This window comes from Pseudorca crassidens, chromosome X (assembly GCF_039906515.1).
Source record: "Pseudorca crassidens isolate mPseCra1 chromosome X, mPseCra1.hap1, whole genome shotgun sequence".
Classification (NCBI taxonomy): domain Eukaryota; kingdom Metazoa; phylum Chordata; class Mammalia; order Artiodactyla; family Delphinidae; genus Pseudorca; species Pseudorca crassidens.
In genome coordinates, this window is record NC_090317.1 from 86,284,760 (window position 1) to 86,307,330 (window position 22,571).

The 22,571-nt window shown below is 38.0% G+C and overlaps 2 pseudogenes; both read left to right on the forward strand.

Moving 5' to 3' along the window:
* Positions 1–6,489: 6,489 nt before the first annotated feature.
* On the forward strand, positions 6,490–7,288 carry LOC137217578 (small ribosomal subunit protein eS4-like; annotated as a pseudogene).
* A 4,016-nt stretch (positions 7,289–11,304) lies between these two features.
* LOC137216673 (ubiquilin-1 pseudogene) lies at positions 11,305–12,697 on the forward strand (annotated as a pseudogene).
* Positions 12,698–22,571: the final 9,874 nt, after the last annotated feature.

The window sequence follows — 22,571 nt, forward strand, 5'->3', positions numbered from 1 at the left end:
CCCCTTAAGATTATCAGTGAATTTTTCAGCAGAAACTTTGCAGGCCAGGAAGAAGTGGCATGATACATTCAAAGTGCTGAAAGGACAAAACTTACACCAAGACTATTCTATTCAGCAAGGTTATCATTCAGAATTGAAGGAGAAATAGTTTGCCAGACAGGCAAAAACTAAACGAATTCATCACCACTAAACCAGCCTTACAAGAAATGATAAAGGGACTTCTTTAAGCAGAATGGAAGAGTCCATAAATAGAAATAAGAAAATATGCAAAAGAGAAAATCTTGGTAAAAACAAATATATAACAAAGCCACTTATAAAGCTAGCATGAAAGGTAAAAAACAAAAGTAGTAATATCAACTAAAAGTACAATAAGTAGTTGAGGGATACACAAAATAAAAAGATTTAAAATAGGCTGTCAAAAATATTAAAAGGGGGAGTAAGTTAAAATATAGTGCTTTTAGAATGCATTTGAATTTAAGCAACTATCAACTTGAAATAATCTGCTTTATATACAGATTGTTAGATATGAACCTCATGGTAACCAAAAACAAAAAACTTATAATAGATACACAAAAAATAAAGAGAAAGGAATCCAAATATAACACTAAAGAAAATCATCAAACCACAAGGGAAGAGAACAAGAGAAATAGAAAAGAACAGAGAAGAACTGCAAAAAAAACAACCAGAAAACAATGAACAAAACGGCAAAAAGTATATACCTCTCAAAAATTAACTTAAATGTAAATGGACTAAATTATCCAACCAAAAGACATGAAGTGGCTAAATGGATTAAAAAACAAGACCCATATATATGCTGCCTACAAGACACTTACTTCAGATGAAAGGACACACACAGATTGAAAGTTAAAGAATGTAAAAAGATCTTCCATGTAAATGGAAACCAAAAGAAAGCTGGAGTAGCTATACTTATATCAGAGAAAATAGACTTTAAGACAAAGACTGCAATAATATACAAATTAGGTCATTAGATAATGATAAAGGAGTCAATCCAACAGGAGGATACACAGGCATACCTCATTTTATTGCCCTTTGTTTATTGTGCTTTACAGACATTGCATTTTTTACAAATCAAAGTTTCGTGACAACCCTGCATTGTCTGATGATGGTCAGCATTTTTTAGTACTTTTTCAAAGATATAATGCTGTTGCACACAGTAGACTACAGTGTAGTGTAAACATGACATTTATATGCACTAGAAAACCAAAAAATTCATGTGACTCACTTTATTGCAATATTCACTTTATTGAAGTGATCTGGAACCAAGCTCACAGTATTTCCAAGGTATGCCTATAATAATTTTAGATATTTATGCACCCAACATAGGAGCACCTATATACAAAGAAATATTAATAGACCTAAAGGGAGAATAAAAAGCAATACATAATTGTAGAGGGCTTTAATACCCCACTTTTATCAATGGATATATCATCCAGACAGAAAATCAACAAGGAAACATTGACCTTAAATGACAAGATGAATTTAACAAAATATACACAACATTCCATCCAAAAGAAACAGAATACACATTCTTCTCAAGAACACATGGAACATTCTCCAGGATACATCATATGTTAGTGCACAAAACCAGTCTTAATAAATTTAAGGGACTTCCCTGGTGGCATAGTGGTTAAGAATCCACCTGCCAATGCAGGGGCACGGGTTTGATCCCTGGTCCAGGAAGATCCCACATGCTGCGGAGAACCTAAGCCCATGTGCCACAACTGCTGAGCCTGCGCATCACAACTACTGAAGCCTGCATGCTCTAGAGCCCGCGTGCCACAACTACTGAGCCCACGTGCCTAGAGCCCATGCTCTGCAACAAGAGAAGCCACTGCAATAAGAAGCCTGCGCACCAAAACAAAGAATAGCCCCCTCTCGCCACAACTAGAGAAAGCCCATACGCAGCAATGAAGACCCCACGTAGCCCAAAAAAATAGATAAATAAAATAACTTAAAAAAATAAATTTAAGAAAATTGAAATCATATCAAGCATCTTTTTGGACTATAGAAATCAATTAGAAGAAGAAAAGTGGAAAATTCACAAATAAGTGGAGATTAAACATGTTACTGAAAAACCAATGAATAAAAGAAAAATTCAATAGAGAAATAAAAAATGCCTTGAGTCAATGAAAATGGAAATACAACATACCAAAACATATGGGCTACAGCAAAAGGAGTTGCAAGAGGGAAATTCATAGAGATAAATGCCTACATCATAAAATAATAAAAAGCTCAAATAAACAACTTAACTTTATACCTCAAGGAACTAGAAAAAAGAAGAACAAATGAAGCCCAAAGTCAGTAGAAGGAAGGAAATAATAAAGATCAGAGTGGAAATAAATGAAATAGAGACTAAAAGGACAATCAAAAAAATCAATAAAATTAAGAGCTCATTCCTTGAAAAGAAAAATAAAATTGACAAAATGTTAGCTGCATTCACCAAGAAAAAAAGAGCAAGTCTCAAATAAAATCAGAAATTATAGAGATGTTACAATTGATACCACAGAAATACAAAGGATGATAAGAGACTACTATGAAGAATTATATACCAACAAATTGGACAACCTATAGGAAACTGATAAATTCCTAGAAACATACAACCTACCAAGACTGATTTAGGAAGAAACAGAAAATATAAATAGACCAACCACTCCCAAAACATTAAAAGCCCTGGATTAGATGGCTTCGATGGTGAATTCTACCAAACATTTAAATAATAAATACCAATACTTCTCAAACTCTTCTAAAATATAGGAAATGGAGGGGGCAACACATCTAAATGCATTTTTTGAGACCAACATTACCTTAATCTCAAAATTAGACAAGGACACCAAGAAAAGAAAATTACAGTCCAACATTCCTGAGAGACATAGAATCAAAAATCCTCAAAAAAGTATTTGCAAACAAAATTCAGCAACACAATAAAAGAATTGTAACCATAATCAAGTGGAATTTTTCCAGAGATCAGTAATGGTTCAACATCCACAAATCAAACAGTATGCCATACCACAGTAACAAAATGAGTGACAAAAATCATATGATCATCTCAAAAGACAGAAAAGACATTTGACAAATTTCAACATACATTTATGATAAAAACTCTCTCTCAACAAGGTGAGTATAGAGGGAATATATCACAACATAATAAAGGCCATAGAAGACAAGTCCATGGCTAACTTCATGCTCAGTGGTGAAAAACTGAAAGCATTTCCTCTAAGGTCAGAAACAAGACAAAGATGCCCACTCTCTTCACTTTTATTCAACATAATATTGGAAGTCCTAACCACAGCAGTCAGACAAGGAAAAGAAATAAATGGAATCAATACTGAAAATGAATAAGTAGAATTGTCACTGTTTGCAGATGAAATGATACTACATAGGGAAAATCCTAAAGACACCACCTAAAAGGGGTGGGATGAACTGGGAAACTGGGATTGACACATATACAATAATATGTATAAAATAGATAACTAATAAGAACCTGCTGTATAGCACAGGGAACTCTACTCAGTGCTCTGTGGTGACCTAAATGAGAAAGAAATCCCCAAGGAGATATATGTATACATATAGCTGATTCACTTCACTGTACAGCAGAAACTAACACAACATTGTAAAGCAACTATACCCCAATTAAAAAAAAAACACCTAAAAGTTATTAGAAATAATAAATGAATTCAGTAACGTTGCAGGATACACAATTAATACATAGAAGTCAGTTGCCTTTCTATACAATAATAATGAATTATCAGAAAGAGAAATTAATAAAACAAGCCTATTTACAACTGAATCAAAAAGAATTAAATACCTAGGAATAAACCTAACCAAGAAAGTAAAAGACTCATACTTGGAAAACGAATAGGTATTGATGAAAGAAATTGAAGATGACACAAACGGATGGAAAGATATACCATGTTCATGGATTGGAAGAATTAATATTGTTAGGCAGAACACTCTATGACATAAATCACAGCAAGATCCTTTTTGACCCACCTCCTAGAGAAATGGAAATAAAAACAAAAATAAACAAATGGGACCTAATGAAACTTCAAAGCTTTTGCACAGCAAAGGAAACCATAAACAAGACCAAAAGACAACCCTCAGAATGGGAGAAAAGATTTGCAAATGAAGCAACTGAAAAAGGATTAAGCTCCAAAATTTACAAGCAGCTCATGCAGCTCAAGCAGCTCAGTATCAAAAAAAAACAAACAACCCAATCCAAAAATGGGCAGAAAACCTAAATAGACATTTCTCTAAAGAAGATATACAGATTTCCAACAAACACATGAAAGAATGCTCAACATCATTAATCATTAGAGAAATGCAAATCAAAACTAAAATGAGATATCATCTCACACCAGTCAGAATGGCCATCATCAAAAAATCTAGAAACAATAAATGCTGGAGAGGGTGTGGAGAAAAGGGAACACTCTTGTACTGTTGGTGGGAATGTAAATTGATACAGCCACTATGGAGAACAGTATGGAGGTTCCTTAAAACACTAAAAATAGAATTACTATACGACCCAGCAATCCCACTACTAGGCATATACCCTGAGAAAACCATAATACAAAAAGAGTCATGTACCAAAATGTTCATTGCAGCTCTATTTACAATAGCCAGGACATGGAAGCAACCTAAATGTCCATCAACAGATGAATGGATAAAGAAGACGTGGCACATATATACAATGGAATATTACTCAGCCATAAAAAGAAACGAAATTGAGTTATTTGTAGTGAGGTGGATGGACCTAGAGTCTGTCACACAGAGTGAAGTAAGTCAGAAAGAGAAAGACAAATACCATATGCTAACACATATATATTGAATCCAAAAAAAACAAAGGTCATGAAGAACCTAGGGGCAAGATGGGAATAAAGATGCAGACCTACTAGAGAATGGACTTGAGGATATGGGGAGGGGGTAGGGTAAGCTGGGACAAAGTGAGAGAGTGGCATGGACATATATACACTACCAAACGTAAAATAGATAGCTAGTGGGAAGCAGCCACATAGCACAGGGAGATCAGCTTGGTGCTTTGTGACCACCTAGAGGGGTGGTATAGGGAGGGTGGGAGGTAGGGAGATGCAAGAGGGAAGAGATATGGGGATATATGTATATGTATAACTGATTCACTTTGTTATAAAGCAGAAACGAACACACCATTGTAAAGCAATTATACTCCAATAAAGATGTTAAAAAAATAAAATAAAGATAATACACCTAATTTTCAGAGGTGAAGAAAGGATTAAATAAGATAATTCATTAAACATTTTTAGTTTTGTGACTATAAAATAAATAATCCATTAAAAAAACTTTCTGTTATAAATAAATAAAGTGGCAGAGCCCGGAGGTTGGCGGGGGGAAGAATTAATATTGTTAAAATGACCATACTACCCAAGATGATCTACAGATTTGATGCAATCCTTATCAAAGTACCAATGAAATATTTCACTGAACTGGAACAAAGGATCCTACAATTTGTATGGCATCACACACAAACTAAAACCCAAGTAGCCAAAACAGTCTGAGAAAGAAGAAAATGCTGGAGGTATCATGCTCCCTGATTTCAAACTATACTAAAAAGCTACACTAATCAAAACAGTATGGTACTGGCACAAAAACAGACACATATATCAATGGAACAGAATAGGGAGCCCAGAAATAAACCCACATTTATATGGTTAATTAGTCTATGACAAAGGAGGCACAAATATGCAATATGAGAAAGACAGCTTCTTCAATAAATGATATAGTTGGAAAAACTATACAGCCATATGCCAAGAAAAAAAAATCAAACTGGAGTACTTTTTCATACCATGTATAAAAGTAAACTCAAAATGGATTAAAGACTTAAATGTAACCCCTGAAACCATAAAATTCATAGAAGAATCACAGGCAATACATTCTCTGACATTAATCTTAGCAACGTGTTTTTGGATAGGTCTCCTCAGGCAAAGGAAACAATATGGGACTACATCAAAATAAAAAGCTTTTGCACGGTGAAGGAAACTATCAACAAAATGAAACGGAAATGAGAGATTTTGCAAATGATATATCCAACAAGAGGTTAATATGCAAAATATGAAAAGAACTCATACAACTCAACATCAAAAAAACAAACAACCCAAGTAAAAAATGGGCATGGGGGCTTCCCTGGTGGCGCAGTGGTTGAGAATCTGCCTGCTAATGCAGGGGACACGGGTTTGAGCCCTGGTCTGGGAGGATCCCACATGCCGTGGAGCAACTAGGCCCGTGAGCCAAAACTACTGAGCCTGCGCGTCTGGAGCCTGTGCTCCGCAACAAGAGAGGCCGCGATAGTGAGAGGCCCGCACACCACGATGAAGAGTGGCCCCCGCTTGCCACAACTAGAGAAAGCCCTCGCACAGAAACTAAGACCCAACACAGCAAAAATAAATAAATTAATTTTTAAAAAATGGGCATAGGGCTCTTTACGTGCCTAGTGCAGCCATGGCTCATGGTCCCAAGAAGCACCTGAAGCGTGTAGCAGCTCCAAAGCATTGAATGCTGGATAAACTGACTGGTGTGTTTGCTCCTCGTCCATCTACCAGTCCCCACAAGCTAAGGGAATGTCGCCCCCAATCACCTTCCTAAGGAACAGACTTAAGTATGCCCTAACAGGAGATGAAATAAAGAAGATCTGCATGCAGCGTTTCATTTGGATTGATGGCAAGGTCCGCACTGATATAACCTACTGCTGGTTTTATGGATGTCATCAGCATTGACAAGACTGGAGAGAATTTTCGTCTGATCTATGGCACCAAGAGTCGCTTTGCTGTTCATTGTATTACACTTGAGGAGGCCAAGTATAAGCTGTGTAAAGTGAGAAAGATCTTTGTGGGGACAACAGGAATCCCTCATCGGGTGACCCATGATGCTCCCACCATCCACTACCCTGATCCCCTCATCAAGATGAATGACACCATTCAAATTGATTTGGAGACTGTCAAGATTACTGATTTCATCAAATTTGACACTGGTTACCTGTGCATGGTGACTGGAGGTGCTAACCTGGGAAGAATTGGTGTAATCACTAACCGGGCGAGACATCCTGGTTCTTTAGGTGTAGTTCGTGTGAAAGATGCCAGTGGCAACAGCTTTGCCACCCGGCTCTCCAACATTTTCGTTATTGGCAAAGGCAACAAACCATGGATCTCTCTTCCTCATAGAAAGGGTATCCGCCTTACCATTGCTGAGGAGAGAAACGAGACTGGCGGCCAAACACAGCAGTGAATAAAATGAACTCTAAGTGACATGATTGGAAAAGTCTTTGTACTTAAAGATAATACCACATAAAAAAATGGGCATAGGACCTAAATTGATATTTTTCCAAAGAAGACATACATATGGCCAACAGACACATGAGAAGATGCTCAACATCACTAATCATCAGAGAAATGCAAATCAAAATCACAATGAGATACCACCTCACACATGTCAAAATGGCTATTACCAAAAAGACAACAAAATACAAGTGTTGGTGAAGATGTGGAGAAAAGTGAACACTCCAGCACTGTTGGTAGAAATACAAATTGGTGCAGCCAGTGTGGAAAACAGTATGGAAGTTCCTTGAAATTTAAAAATAGAACTGTCATATAATTCAGCAATTCCACTTCAGGGTATTTACCCAAAGAAAACAAAAATACTAATTCAAAAAGTTATGTGCACTTCATGTTTATTGCAGCATTATTTACAATAGCCAAGATAGTAAAGCAACCTAGGTGTCCATCAATGGACAAATGGATAAAGAAGATATGGTATCTCAATAATTAAAAAAGATTTTTTAATACATTGAATTGGATTGAGTTGGATGGAAATGAAAATAAATCATATCGGGCTTCCCTGGTGGTGCAGTGGTTGAGAGTCCGCCTGCCGATGCAGGGGACGCGGGTACATGCCCCTGTCCAGGAAGATCCCACATGCCGCGGAGCGGCTGGGCCCGTGAGCCATGGCTGCTGAGCCTGCGCGTCCGGAGCCTGTGCTCCACAATGGAAGACGCCACAACAGTGAGAGGCCCGCGTATCGCAAAAAGAAAATAATAAAATAAATCATATCAAAATTTGAAGAATAAAGCTAACGCAGTGCTAACATGGCTGTTTCCACATTTGTAATCAACCAGTGTAATCCATCACATCAACAGACTAAACAAGAAACATCAAATAATCATATCAATTGATACGGAAAAGTTTTTGATAAAAATTCAACATCCATTCATGATAAAAAAATAATGCTCAGAATAATAGTGATAGACAGAAATTTTCTTAATTTGACATAGAGAATGTAAAAAAGAAACTATAATGTTACACAAAATGGTGAAAGACAATGTTTTCCCCTAAGATATGGAATAAGGCAAGAATTCCACTTTCACCACTTCAACATTATACTGGAAGTTCTCACCAGTACAATGGGCAAGAAAACAAAATAAAAATCATATATACTGAAAATATAGAAATAAAACTGTCTAAATTTGCAGAAGGCAAAGTAATCTACATAGAAAATCCCAAGATATTCACATATACAAAACCTAGTACAAATAAGTGAGTTCAGCAAGGTAACAGTATACAAGAAAAACATACAGAAATCAAACATATTTCTACATGCTAGCAATGAACATGTGGAACCTAAAATTAAAAATACAATCCCTAAATTCCTATTACAATTGTTCAAAAAATTAAATAGATGTTAACCTAACAAAACACACACAATACTTGTATGCTGAAAACTACAAAACACTGAAGAAAGAAATCAAAGACTTAATTATGTGGGGACATACCATGTTTAAGCTTTAGAAAGCCTATTATAGTAAAAATGTCAATTATCTCCAATTAATACACAGGGTGAATGGAATTCCTATCAAAACCCCAATGCCCAGAAAGATTTTTTAAATATTGAAAAGAAAATTTAAAATTTTATATGAAAAGCTGGGAAATGAGATGTCCAAAGCTCCAATGTATTCCTGGGAATCAGAGTGCCACATACATATGCAGGTCTGTGTTTATGACTAAGGTTGTGTGTACACTGGGGAAATACCTGAGAAAGCCTTAGGCTCTCACCTCTGCCTGTTAATGAGGCTCTGTACTAGTAGGAAGTTAAGGTTAAGACAGAGTTGTAAACTGCCTGATGAGCTGATAAAAGCATGTCCCCAATAAAGACACAGAGCCCCTCAGAAAAGACAAGGAGTGTTACTATTTCCAGACATTTAAAGAATCTCTGTTGGGGGCTTCCCTGCTGGCACAGTGGTTAAGAATCTGCCTGCCAATGCAGGGGACATGGGTTCGAGCCCTGATCCAGGAAAATCCCACATGCCGCAGAGCAACTAAGTCCATGGGCCACAACTACTGAGCCTGCCCTCTAGAGCCCATGAGCCACAACTACTGAAGCTCGCATGCCTAGAGCCCATGCTCCGCAACAAGAGAAGCCACCACAATGAGAAGCCGAGGTACCGCAATGAAGAGTAGCCCCCACTCGCTGCAACTAGAGAAAGCCCGCGAGCAGCAACAAAGACCTAACTCAGCCAAAAATAAATAAATAAATTTATTTTTTTAAAAAACAGGAATCTCTTTTGGTCATTAGCTAACCACTTTGCTCACCAAGCAGAGACTTCAGTGGTCACAGATGACAAAGAATACAGGCTTTACAAAATTAATTCAGAAAAGACACTAAATTAAAAAAAAACAACAAAGAGCAACAAAACACAGGAAAATGAAAGAATCTGACTTCCAGAGTTGCCACATTTTATATATACATACATACACACACATATATGTTACTGAGGTAACATTGATTTATAACATTATATAAGTTTCATGTGTACATTATATTTCTAATTCTGTATAGCCTACATGCTCACCACCAAAAATTTATTTTCCATCCGGCACCATACAGTTGAACCCCCTTACCCATTTTGCACTACCCCCCCGATACCACCCCCTCTGATAACCACTACTCTGTTTTCTGTATCTATGTATTTGTTTTTGTGTGGTTTGGTTTGTTCATTTATATACACATTGTATTATTGCAAATGTCCAGTTTTCAACAACAACAAAAAAATGAGGCATGCCAAAAACCAAGAAACTATGGTTCATATACAGGAAAAAAGCAATCAGTTGAAACTGTTCCTAGGGAAGCCCAGAGGGTAGACATAAAGATAAATATATTAAATCAACTGTCTTAAATATGTTCAAAGAGCTTAAGGAAGTTATGTGAATAATGTCTAAATACATAAAGAATATCAATAAAGAGATAAAAATTAAACAAAGGAACAAAATTAAAATTCTGGAGCTGTAACGTTAAATACTGAAATACAAAATTCACTAGAGGGATTCAATAGTAGATTTTGGCAGGAACAAAAAAGAATCATCAAAAAAAGATCAATTAGAGTATCCAATCTGAAGAGCAGAAAGAAAAAAGAATGAAGAAAAATGATCCAGACCTAGGAGACCTGTGGGACAGTAATAAACATATCGACATGTGCATAATGGAAGTTTAAGCAAAAGAGGAGGGAAATGGAGAAAAAGAATATTTGAAAAAATAATAGGGGCTTCCCTGGTTGCACAGTGGTTAAGAATCCACCTGCCAATGCAGGACATAGGTTTGAGCCCTGGTCCAGGAAGATCCCACATGCCGTGGAGCAACTAAGCCCATGCGCCACAACTACTGAGCCTACACTCTAGAGCCTGTGAGCCACAACTACTGAGCCCACGTGCTACAACTACTGAAGCCCATGCGCTTAGACCCTGTGCTCCACAACAAGAGAAGCCACTGCAATGAGAAGCCCACGCACCGCAATGAAGAGTAGCCTCCACTCGCCGCAACTAGAGAAAGCCCACACAGAAACGAAGATCCAACACAGCCAAAAATAAATTAAATAAATAAGTTTTTTTAAAAATAGCTAAAATTTCACAAATTTAATCAAATACATGAATCCATACATCCAAGAACCTCAAGGAACTCCAATGAGTTAAACTCAGAGATCCACACCAAGACATTATAATCACATCACTAAAAGATAAAGACAAGAAGAAAATCTTGAAAGCAATAGGAGATAAATGACTCATCATATATAAGGGGTTCTCAATAAAAATTAACAGCCGATTTCTTATCAGATGCAAAGGTGATTACATGTTTAAAGTGCTGAGGGCCTGCACTGGAACCCACATCGAGCTCTGTGCCCCCTAGCCTGCCAGGGCGTCCCTGCGCCCAGTTGTCACTGAGGCAGTGTGCCCCACATTCTTTGCTGCCCCGGCCGACCAGCTCAGGTGTTGCCTGGCTCCCCTTGGCTCGCCCACTCCCTCCTGCACACCTGAGGCACTGCTGTCCCATGGCCAAGAATGGTGAAAGTCTCAGCCCCCCAAGCTCCCAGGACAGTGCCACCACTGCCAAAGGTGCCAGCCCCCCTGCCACCGCTGCCTCCACAGAACCCAACATCACAAAAGTCACCCTGAAGACCCTGAAGAAGAAGGAGTACTTCACAGTGTCCAAGAATAGCTCCACCCCCACAGTTCAAGGAAGAAATCTCTAAATGTTTCAAATCACATACCAACCAACTTGTGTTGATATTTGCTGGAAACGTTTTAAAAGATCAAGATACTTTAAGTCAGCATGGAATTCACAATGGACTTATTGTTCACCTCGTCATCAAAACACAAAACAGACCTCAGGATCATTCAGCTCAGCAAAAACACACCAGTGGAAGCAGTGCTACCACATCATCGGCTCCTAATAGTAACTCCACATTTGGTTCTGCTGCTAGCAACCTTTTTGGTTTAGGTGGCCTTAGAGGACTTGCAGGTCTGAGTAGCTTGGGTTTGAATAGTACCAACTTCTTTGAACTACAAAGCCAGGTGCAGCAGCAACTTGTGTCCAGTCCTGAAATAATGGTCCAGATCATGGAGAATCCCTCTGTCCAGAGCATGCTTTCAAATCCTGACCTGATGAGGCAGTTAATTATGGCCAATCCACAAATGCAGCAGTTGATACAGAGAAATCCAGAAAGTAATTATATGTTGAATAATCCAGATATTATGAGACAAACATTGGAACTTGCCAAGAATCCAGCAATGATGCAGGAAATAATGAGAAACCAGGACCGAGCCTTAACCAACCTAGGAAGCATCCCAGAGGATACTACAATGCTTTATGGTGCATGTACCCAGATATTCAGGAACTAATGCTGAGTGCTGCACAAGAACAGTTTGGTGGTAATCCATTTGCTTCCTTAGTGAGCAATATATCCTCAGGTGAAGGTAGTTAACCTTCCCGTACAGAATATAGAGATCGATTACCCAAAACGTGGGCTCCACAGGCTTCTCAGAATTCATCAGCTTCTGAGGGAGGCACTCAGAAGTGCCTGGGAAGCACTAGTGGTAGTGCTGTCAGTGGCACTGCTGCGCAGAGTTCTGTGCCAAATTTGGGGCCTGGAGTAAGAGCTAGTATGTTCAACACACCAGGAATGCAGAGCTTGTTGCAACAAATAACTGAAAACTCACAACTTATGCAAAATATGTTGTCTGCCCCCTACATGAGAAGCATGATGCAGTCACTAAGCCAGAACCCTAATCTTGCTGCACAGATGCAGACTGCTGATAAGTTATTGGCAATGTCAAACCCTAGAGCAACGCAGGCCTTGTTACAGATTCAGCAGGGTTTATGTCTCTAACAATAGGAAACATCAATGAAATTAAAAGCTGGTTCTTTGAAAAGATAAACAAAATTGATAAACCTTTAGCCAGACTCATCAAGAAAAAAAAAGAGAGAGGGCTCAAATCAAAATTAGAAATGAAAAAGGAGAAATTACAACAGACACCACAGAAATACAAAGGATCATAAGAGACTACTATAAGCAACTATATGCCAATAAAATGGACAACCTAGAAGAAATGGACAAATTCTTAGAAAGGTACAATCTCCCAAGACTGAACCAGGAAGAAGTAGAAAATATGAACAGACCAATCACAAGTACTGAAATTGAAACTGATTTTAAAACTCCCAACAAACAAAAGTCCAGGACCAGATGGCTTCACAGGCAAATTCTATCAAATATTTTGAGAAGAGTTAACACCTATCTTCTGGAACTATTCCAAAAAAACTGCAGAGGAATACTCCCAAGCTCATTCTATGAGGTCGCCATCACCCTGATACCAAAACCAGACAAAGATACCACAGAAAAAGAAAATTACAGGCCAATATCACTAACGAACATAGACATAAAAATCCTCATCAAAATACTAGCAAACCAAATTCAACGATACATTAAAAGGATCAGACAACATGATCAAGTGGGATTTATCCCAGGGATGCAAGAATTTTTCAATATATGCAAATCAATCAGTGTGATACACCATATTAAAAAACCGAATACTAAAAACCATATATGATCATCTCAATAGATACAGAAAAAGATTTTGACAATATTCAACACCCATTTATGATAAAAACTCTGCAGAAAGTGGGCATAGAGAGAACACACCTCAACATAATAAAGGCCATATATGACAAAACTACAGCTAACATCATTCTCAATAGTGAAAAGCTGAAACCATTTCCACTAAGATGAGGAACAAGACAAGGATGTCCACTCTCACCACTTTTATTCAACGTAGTTTTGGAAGTTCTAGTGATGGCAATCAGAGAAGAAAAAGAAATAAAAGGAATTCAAATTGGAAAAGAAGAAGTAAAACTGTCACTGCTTGCAGATGACATGATACTATACATAGAAAATCCTAAAGATGCTATCAGAAAACTACAAGAGCTCATCAATGAATTTGGTAAAGTTGCAGGATACAAAATTAATACACAGAAATCTCTTGCATTTCTATACAATAACAGCAAAAGATCAGAAACAGAACTTAAAGAAACGATCCCATTTACCATTGCATCAAAAAGAATAAAATACCTAGGAATAAACCTACCTAAGGAGACAAAAGACCTGTACTCTGAAAACTATAAGAAGCTGATAAAAGAAATAGAAGATGACACAAACAGATGGAAAGATTGTGTTCTTGGATTGGAAGAATCAATATTGTCAAAATGACTATATTACCCAAAGCAATCTACAGATTCAGTGCAATCCCTATCAAATTACCAATGGCATTTTTCACAGAACTAGATCAAAAAATCTTAAAATTTGTATGGAGACACAAAAGACCCCATATAGCCAAAGCAATCTTGATCTGGAGGAATCCTGCTCCCTGACCTCAGACTATACTACAAAGTTACAGTCATCAAAAGAGTATGGTACTGGCACAAAAATAGAAATATAGATCAATGGAACAGGATAGAAAGCCCAAAGATAAACCCACACACCTATGGTCACCTAATCTAGGACAAAGGAGGCAAAAATATACAATGGAGAAAAGACAGCCTCTTCAATAAATGGTGCTGGGAAAACTGGACAGCTACATGTAAAAGAATGAAATTAGAACACTTCCTAACACCATACACAAAAATAAACTCAAAATGAATTAAGGACTTAAGTCTAAGACCAGATACTATAAACTCTAGAGGAAAAACATAGGCTGGACACTCTTTGACATAAATTGCAGCAATATTTTTTTGGAATCATCTCCTAGAGTAATGGAAACAAAAACGAAAATAAACAAATGAGACCTAATTAAATTTAAAAGCTTTTGCACAGCAAAGGAAACCATAAACAAAGCAAAAAGACAACATATGGAATGGGAGAAAATATTTGAAAACAATACAACCAGCAAGGGATTAATCTTTAAAATATACAAACAGTTCATACAGCTTAATATCAAAAAAACAATCCAATCAAATAATGGACAGAAAACCTAAATAGACATTTCTCAAAAAAAGACACACAGATAGCCAAGAAGCACATGAAAAGATGCTCAACATCGCTAATTATTAGAGAAAAGCAAATCAAAACCACAGTGAGGTATCACCTCACACCAGTCAGAATAGCCATCATCAAAAAGTCTACAAACAATAAATGCTGGAGAGGGTGGAGAAAAAGGAACCCTCCTACACTCTTGGCGGGAACGTAAATTGGTACAGCCACTATGGAGAATAGTATGGAAGTTCCTTAAAAGATTAAAAATAGAGTTACCATATGATCCTGCAATCCCACTCCTGGGCATATATCTGGTGAAAATTCTAACTCGAAAAGATACATGCACCCCTATGTAGCACTATTTACAATAACCAAGACGTAGAAGTAATGTAAATGTGTATCAACAGATGAATGGATAAAGAAGATGTGGTATATATATACAATGGAATATTACTCCACCATTAAAATAATAAAATAGGGACTTCCCTGGTGGCGCAGTGGTTAAGAATCCACCTGCCAATGCAGGGGACACGGGTTCAATGCCTGGTCCGGGAAGATCCCACATACCGCAGAGCAACTAAGCCTGTGTGCCACAACTACTGAGCCTGCGCTCTAGAGCCCATGAGCCACAACTACTGAGCCCGTGTGCCACAACTACTGAAGCCCACGCACCTAAAGCCCACGCTCCGCAACAAGAGAAGCCACCACAATGAGAAGCCCGCACACTGCAATGAAGAGTAGCCCCCACTCACCACAACTAGAGAAAGCCCATGAACAGCAATGAAGACCCAACGCAGCCAAAAAAATAAATAAATAAATTTTTTAAAAAAGAATAATGCCATTTGCAGCAACATGGATGGACCTAGAGATTATTATATTAAGTGAAGTAAGTCAGTCAGAGTAAGACAAATATCATGTGATATCAGTTATCTGTGGAATCTAAAGAAATCATACAAACTTATTTATAAAACAGAAATAGATGTAGGAAACAAACTTATGGTTACCAGAGGGGATAGCGGGGCGGGGGAGATAAATTAGGAGTTTGGGATTAACATATACACAGTACTATATAAAATAGGTAAACAAGGACCTACTGTATAGCACAGGGAACTATATTGAATACCTGTAATAACCCACGATGGAACAGAATCTGAAAAAGAATATATATATATATATATATATATATATATATATATGTATATGTATAACTGAATCACTTTGCCGTACACCTAAAACTAACACAACATTGTAAATTAACTGTATTTAAATTTTAAAAAAAAGAAAAGAAGGGCTTCCCTGGTGGCGCAGTGGTTGAGGGTCTGCCTGCCGATGCAGGGGACACGGGTTCATGCCCCGGTCTGGGAAGATCCCACATGCTGCGGAGCGGCTGGGCCCATGAGCCATGGCCGCTGAGCCTGCGCGTCCAGAGCCTGTGCTCCGCAACGGGAGAGGCCACAACAGTGAGAGACCCGCGTACCACAAAAAAAAAAAAAAAAAAAAGAAAGAAAGAAAACCTTTAAAAAAATCTTGAAGATAGGAACAAATTTAAAAAGAGAACAAAAAAGAAAAATTAAAACAATCTTTATTCACAGAGAACATGATTATCTATGTAGAAAGTATAATGAAATCTAGAAAAAAGCTACTAGAACTAAGTAGGTTTAGCAAGGTTTCAGGATATAGTGTCTATATACAGAAACCAATTGTATATGTATATACAATTTTGGCCGTGCCGTGAGGCATGGTATCTTAGTTCCCCAACCAGGGATTGAACCCGTGTCCTCTCTGCATTGGGAGTGCACAGTCTTAACCAATGGACCGCCAGGGAAGTCCCACAATTGTATCTTTATATACTAACAGTGAATGACTGGAAATTCACTGCTACAATTGTATTTTTATATACTAGCCGTGAATGACTGGGAATTGAAAATTTTAAAATACCATTTATAATAGCATCCAAAAATATGAAATAAGTGGGGATAAATCTGAAAAAATATGATAGACCTGTACACTGAAAACTATAAAAAAATATTGCTGAGAAAAATTAAAGGCCTAAATAAATGGAGAAATACATCTTGTTCATGAGCCAAAGACTCAATATTGTTAAGAGGTCAATTCTTCCCCCACTTTAATCTATAGATTCAATGCAATCCCAACCAAATCCCAGCAGACTCTTTTGTAGAAATAGACAAGCTGATTCTAAAATTCATGTGGAAATTCAAAAGACCCCCAAAGAGCCAAAACAATCCTGAGAAACAACAAAATTGAAGGCCTAAGACTATCTGATCTCCCAAATTATTATACAGCTACAGTAATCAAAACAGTGTAATACTGGCATAAAGGTAGACAAATACATCAATGGAACATAACAGAGGGTCCAGAAATAAACCCACGCATATATAGACAATTGATTTTTGACAAAAGCAATGCAATGGAGAAAGGATAGCCTTCTCAACACACACTGCTAGAAAAACTGGGTAACTATATGCTAAAAAAAAAAAAAAAAGAACGTGGTGCCATATACAAAAATTAACCGCAAATGGCTCATGGACCTAAATGTAAAGCCTAAAACTATAAAACTCATAAAAGGGAACATAGGAGAAAACCTTTGTAATCTTATGTTAGACGAAGATTCCTTAGATATGACACCAAAAGCATATTCCATAGAAGAATAAAATAATAAATTAAACTTCATCAAAGGGAAGGGGGGATGGGATGAACTGGGGGCTTGGGATTCACATATATACACTACTATGTATAAAATAGATAACTAATGAGAACCTACTGTATAGCACAGGGAACTCTATTCAATGCTCTGCGGTGAACTAAACGGGAAGGAAATCTAAAAAAGAGTGGATATATGTATACATATAACTGATTCGCTTTGCTGTACCTCAGAAACTAACACAACATTGTAAAGAAACTATACGCCAATAAAAAAATTTTTTAAGCTTCATCAAAATTTAAAATGTCTTCTCTTCAAAAGACACTGTTTAGATAAAGAATAGAGTTGAGAAAACTGGATATCCACATGCAAAAGAATGAAGTTGGACACTTTCCTTATACCATACATAAAAACTCAAAATAGATCAAAGATCGAAATGTAAGAGCAAAAAAACTACAACACTCTTAGAAATAAACATAGGCAGAAAGCTTCATGACATTGGATTTGGCAATGATTTTTTGTGTATGACACCAAAAGTACAGGCAACAAAAGAAAAAACTTAACTATATCCAAATTTAAAACTATGCATTGAAGGACACAATCAACAGAATGAAAAGGCAATCCAGGAGATGGGAGTAAATATTTGCAAATCATATCTGATAAGGAGTTAATATGCAGAATATATAAAGAACTTCTACAACTCAACAATAAGAAAATTTTTTAATGGGTGAAGAAGATATACAGATGACCAATAAGCACAAGAAAAGATGCTCAACATCACTAATCATTAGGGAAATGCAAATCAAAATCACATATCACTTCACACCCTTTAGGATGATGAAAGAAAAAGAAGGAAGGGAGGGAAGGAGGGAGGAAAGGAAGGGAAAGAAAGAGAAAGGAAGGGAAGAAAAAGTGTTGGTGAGGATGTGGGGAAACCGGAATCCTAGAGCACTCTTGTTGGGAACATAAGATGGTGCAGTCTCTACAGAAAATAGTATGGCAGTTCCTCAAAAAATTAAAAATGAGTTACCATATGATCCAGCAATCCCATTCTTGGGTATATACCCTAAAGAATTAAAAGCAGGGACTCAAATAGATATTTGTTTACCCATACTTAAAGCAGCATTATTCACAATAGCCAAAAGGTAAAAGCAACCCAAGTGTCCATCAATGGGTAAATGGATAAACAAAATATGGTGTACACTACAATGGAATATTATTTAGCCTTAAAAAGGAAATTCTGCCACATGCTACAACATGTATGAACCTTGAAGACATTATGCTAAGTGAAATAAGCTAGTCACAGAAGGAGAGATACTGTATGATTCCACTTATATGAGGTACCAAGAGTAATCAAATTCAGAGGCAGAAAGTAGAATGGTGGTTGTCAGGGGCTGCGGGGAGGATGAATTAGTGTTTAGATGGTAGACTTTCAGTTATGCAAGATGAAAGGAGTTCTGAAGATGGATTGTGGTGATGGTTGCACAAATGTGAATAAATTTAATGCCACTCTATACTTAAAAATGGTTAAGATGGTAAATTTTATATGTATTTTACCACAATATTTTTTTAAATTTTAAATGTTTTAAAAGCTTTTTCAGGGGACTTCCCTGATAGTCCAGTGGTTAAGACTCTGGGCTTCCACTGCAGGGGGCACGGGTTCAATCCCTGGTTGGGGAGCTAAGATCCCGCATGCTGTGTGGCCATAAATGAAAAGCTTTTTCAGAATGAAAAAAGACACTTTTTAAAGAATGAAAAGACAAGCCACAGACTGGAGAAAAAATGTTACAAAACATACATATATCTGATAAAGAATTTTTATCCAATTATATGTAGAATTCTCAAAACTCAATAATAAAATGAGCAACCCAATACAAAATGTGCGAGAGTTGAACATTTTACCAAAGAAGATATTTGGATGGCACATGAAAATACTCTCAAATCATTAGTCAGTAGAAAAATGCAAATCAAAACTACAATGAGATACCACTACATCCTACTAGATTAGCTAATGTCAAAAAACTGACAATGCCAGCTGCTGGAAAATGTGTGGAGAATTTTCACACACTGATGGGAATGCCAAATGGTAGAGCTACTTTGAGAAAGTTTAGCAGTTTCTGAGCCTGTTAAACATATACTTACCATATATCCCAGCAAACCAACTCTAAGTATTTAAAGAAATGAAAACACAAAAAAATCCATGCAAATGTTTACAGCAGGTTTATTTGTAATCACCCAAACCTGCAAACAACCCAATGTCCCTTCAACTGGGGAATGGATAAACTAATGGTGGTACATCCATACAATGGAGTGTAACTCAGATAAGGAACTACTGATAAACCCAATAATGTAGATGAATCTCAAATGTGCTTAGTGAAAGAAGCCAGTCTCAAAAGGCTACATATTGTATAATTCCATCTATATGACATTCTCCAAAAGATAAAACTATAGGGACAAAGAACAAATCAGGGTTGCCAGGAGTTAAGAGGTAGGGAGGTTTTTACTATAAAGTAGCAGGGATGAATTTGACGGGGGAGAGCAGAGGGTAATAGAACTGTTCTATACCTTGATTGTGTTGGTTACACAACTCTATGCATTTTTCAAAGCTTATAGAACTGTACACCAGAGGTTATCTTATTCTAAGTACACCAGAGGTTATTTTATTCTATACCTATAGGCATAAAATAAGCCTACATGCTGTATGATTCTTTTTACATGACATTCACACGAAGGCAAAACTATAGGGACAGAAAAAAGATCGGGGGCTCCCAGAATCTGAGGGTGGGGGTAGGGGTTGACTACAAAGAGTTCCAAGAGTTTTGGGGGTGATGTAAACTATACCTTGATAGTGATGGTAGTTCACTACTGTATACATTTGTCCAAACTCACAGAACTTACACTATAAAGGGTGAACTTTATTGTATATAAATTATACTTAAAAAAAAAAAGCAAGAGGGAAAAGACTCGAAAAATAGCATTGTAAAAAACTTGTGATAGGGCTTCCCTGGTGGCGCAGTGGTTAAGAATCCGCCTGCCAATGCAGGGGACACGGGTTCGAGCCCTGGTCCAGGAAGGTCCCACATGTCGCGGAGCAACTAAGCCTGTGCACCGCAACTACTGAGTCTGTGCTCTAGAGCCCGTGGGCCACAACTACTGAGCCCGCATGCCACAACTACTGAAGCCCGTACACCTGCAGCCTGTGCTCTGCAACAAGAGAAGCCACTGCAAGGAGAAGCCCACACACAACGAAGAGTAGCCCCCGCTCACCGCAACTAGAGAAAGCCCACACGCAGCAACAAAGACCCAACTCAGCCATAAATAAATAAATAAATAAATGATTTTTTTAAAAAAAGCAGGAAAAAAACTTGTGATATGCTGTAGAAAATCTGGAATCCCAAATTCTTATCCTGACATGACTACTTTAATTCTTCTGTTTGACTTGGGCCAAATTTTGTTCCCATGATGTTTCTTACTCAACGAGATACCTCTTATTCCTAGTATTTAGTTACCAGTATCTCTTAGGAGTATTAGAAAATATTTTTAAAGTTAAATTATGAATTGCCATATGGTTATAAAATGGCATTAGCTGTCCTGGTATGCAATTTTTCATTGTAGCACTATTATCTATCAGGAGATTTTGATACGATAGTGTAAAGTAAGTTGGACCCCATTAAAGAGTATTTGGAGTGGCATTTTATCAAGGCCCTATTTTTTAAAGCCAAAAAAAGAGAGAATGTATTTAAAAGACTTGATAACAGAGGTTGGCACACCGTAGGTACTTAATGTTAAGGAGGCAGTACAATGCAGAGGAAAGGGACTGCATAATGTTTTTATCACACCTGGGTTCCAATCCTGGCACCACCACTTAATATGTTGTTTTGGGTACTTCCTGACAACTTTGAGCCTATTTATCTTTCATATGGGGAGACTAACCTCTTACTGGCAGAGCTGTATTGAAGGCTAAAGAAGGTAACAGGTTTTCAGGGTCTGGTTCAGTTTGTGCTCAAGCAGTATGTAATTCTCTCCTCTGGCTGCCCCAGAATGCAGAAGTGGTCTGCACTTCCCTGCCAACCATCCTGCAACCAAGGGCCTATCAGGCCATCACACGGTTCCAGTCTCAGGATTTGAATAGGGTGACAGCAAGAGAGGCAAGGCTAAGATGTGGCTGTGGATCCACAGATGATGTGGAAGTTTGGGGTGGGGGGCAAAGCCTGCAATCTAACACCCATTCCCTTCAAACATGTCCAGTCTCAGGTAGACTGCTAGGAACTGAGGTCCTATGCATAACCCAAACAACCCCTGGTAAAGTAAGATACTGTGTTTCTGTTGCCATCATTTACCCTAGTCCCTTTCTGAGGGGCCCTGACACTGCCTGGGTCTTTTTCTGATGGAGTATGCTCCCCCAGAAGAGGTGGCTAATATTTTTATGGGGTATAATGTCTTCTAGACACCAGAAAAGGAGTTTGCTGGTATACCCCTGATATAGCAGCTCTTGAGGATGCAGCCTATGAATAAATGATACCGGAACTCTTTTGAATCATGGAATTCAAATGCTGGTGCTGGGTGAGACGGGGTCACACAATGACGGGTCCCAGCCAGAGTGCTTCAGTTCAAGCAATTCCAACTCACAGTCTGCCCAGAAATGCCCCACAGCAGCAACCTACCAAGAGGTACCTTTCTTCCCCTTTGTGTAAACAGGCAGTGCTTACCACACCTCAGCACCAGCCAGGCTTGTGTGTTGTCTTCTTTCCTCTATTCTATCCCTAAACCCTTCCAGAGACTCAGAAGGCTCATCACTGTTCCCCCTACTCCTGCTGCCACCCAAGCGAGGATCTGTGGGCTTGGGTGGGAGGAAGATGTGTGACCTGCAGCCCATTGCAGGGATGGCGTGCTGCTGAGCTTTGTTGTAGACTGGTAAAGAAATCATCACCCCCACCACCACCGAGGAAGCCCCAGATCTACGAGCAGCCTAGCCTCCAGTTGCATGTTTAGCTCTCCAAGAGGGTTTTGTGAGGGGTCGGCCCTCCAACCAGCCCAACCTATAAGGTGGGGGATAAATTGTTAGCATAAGGGATC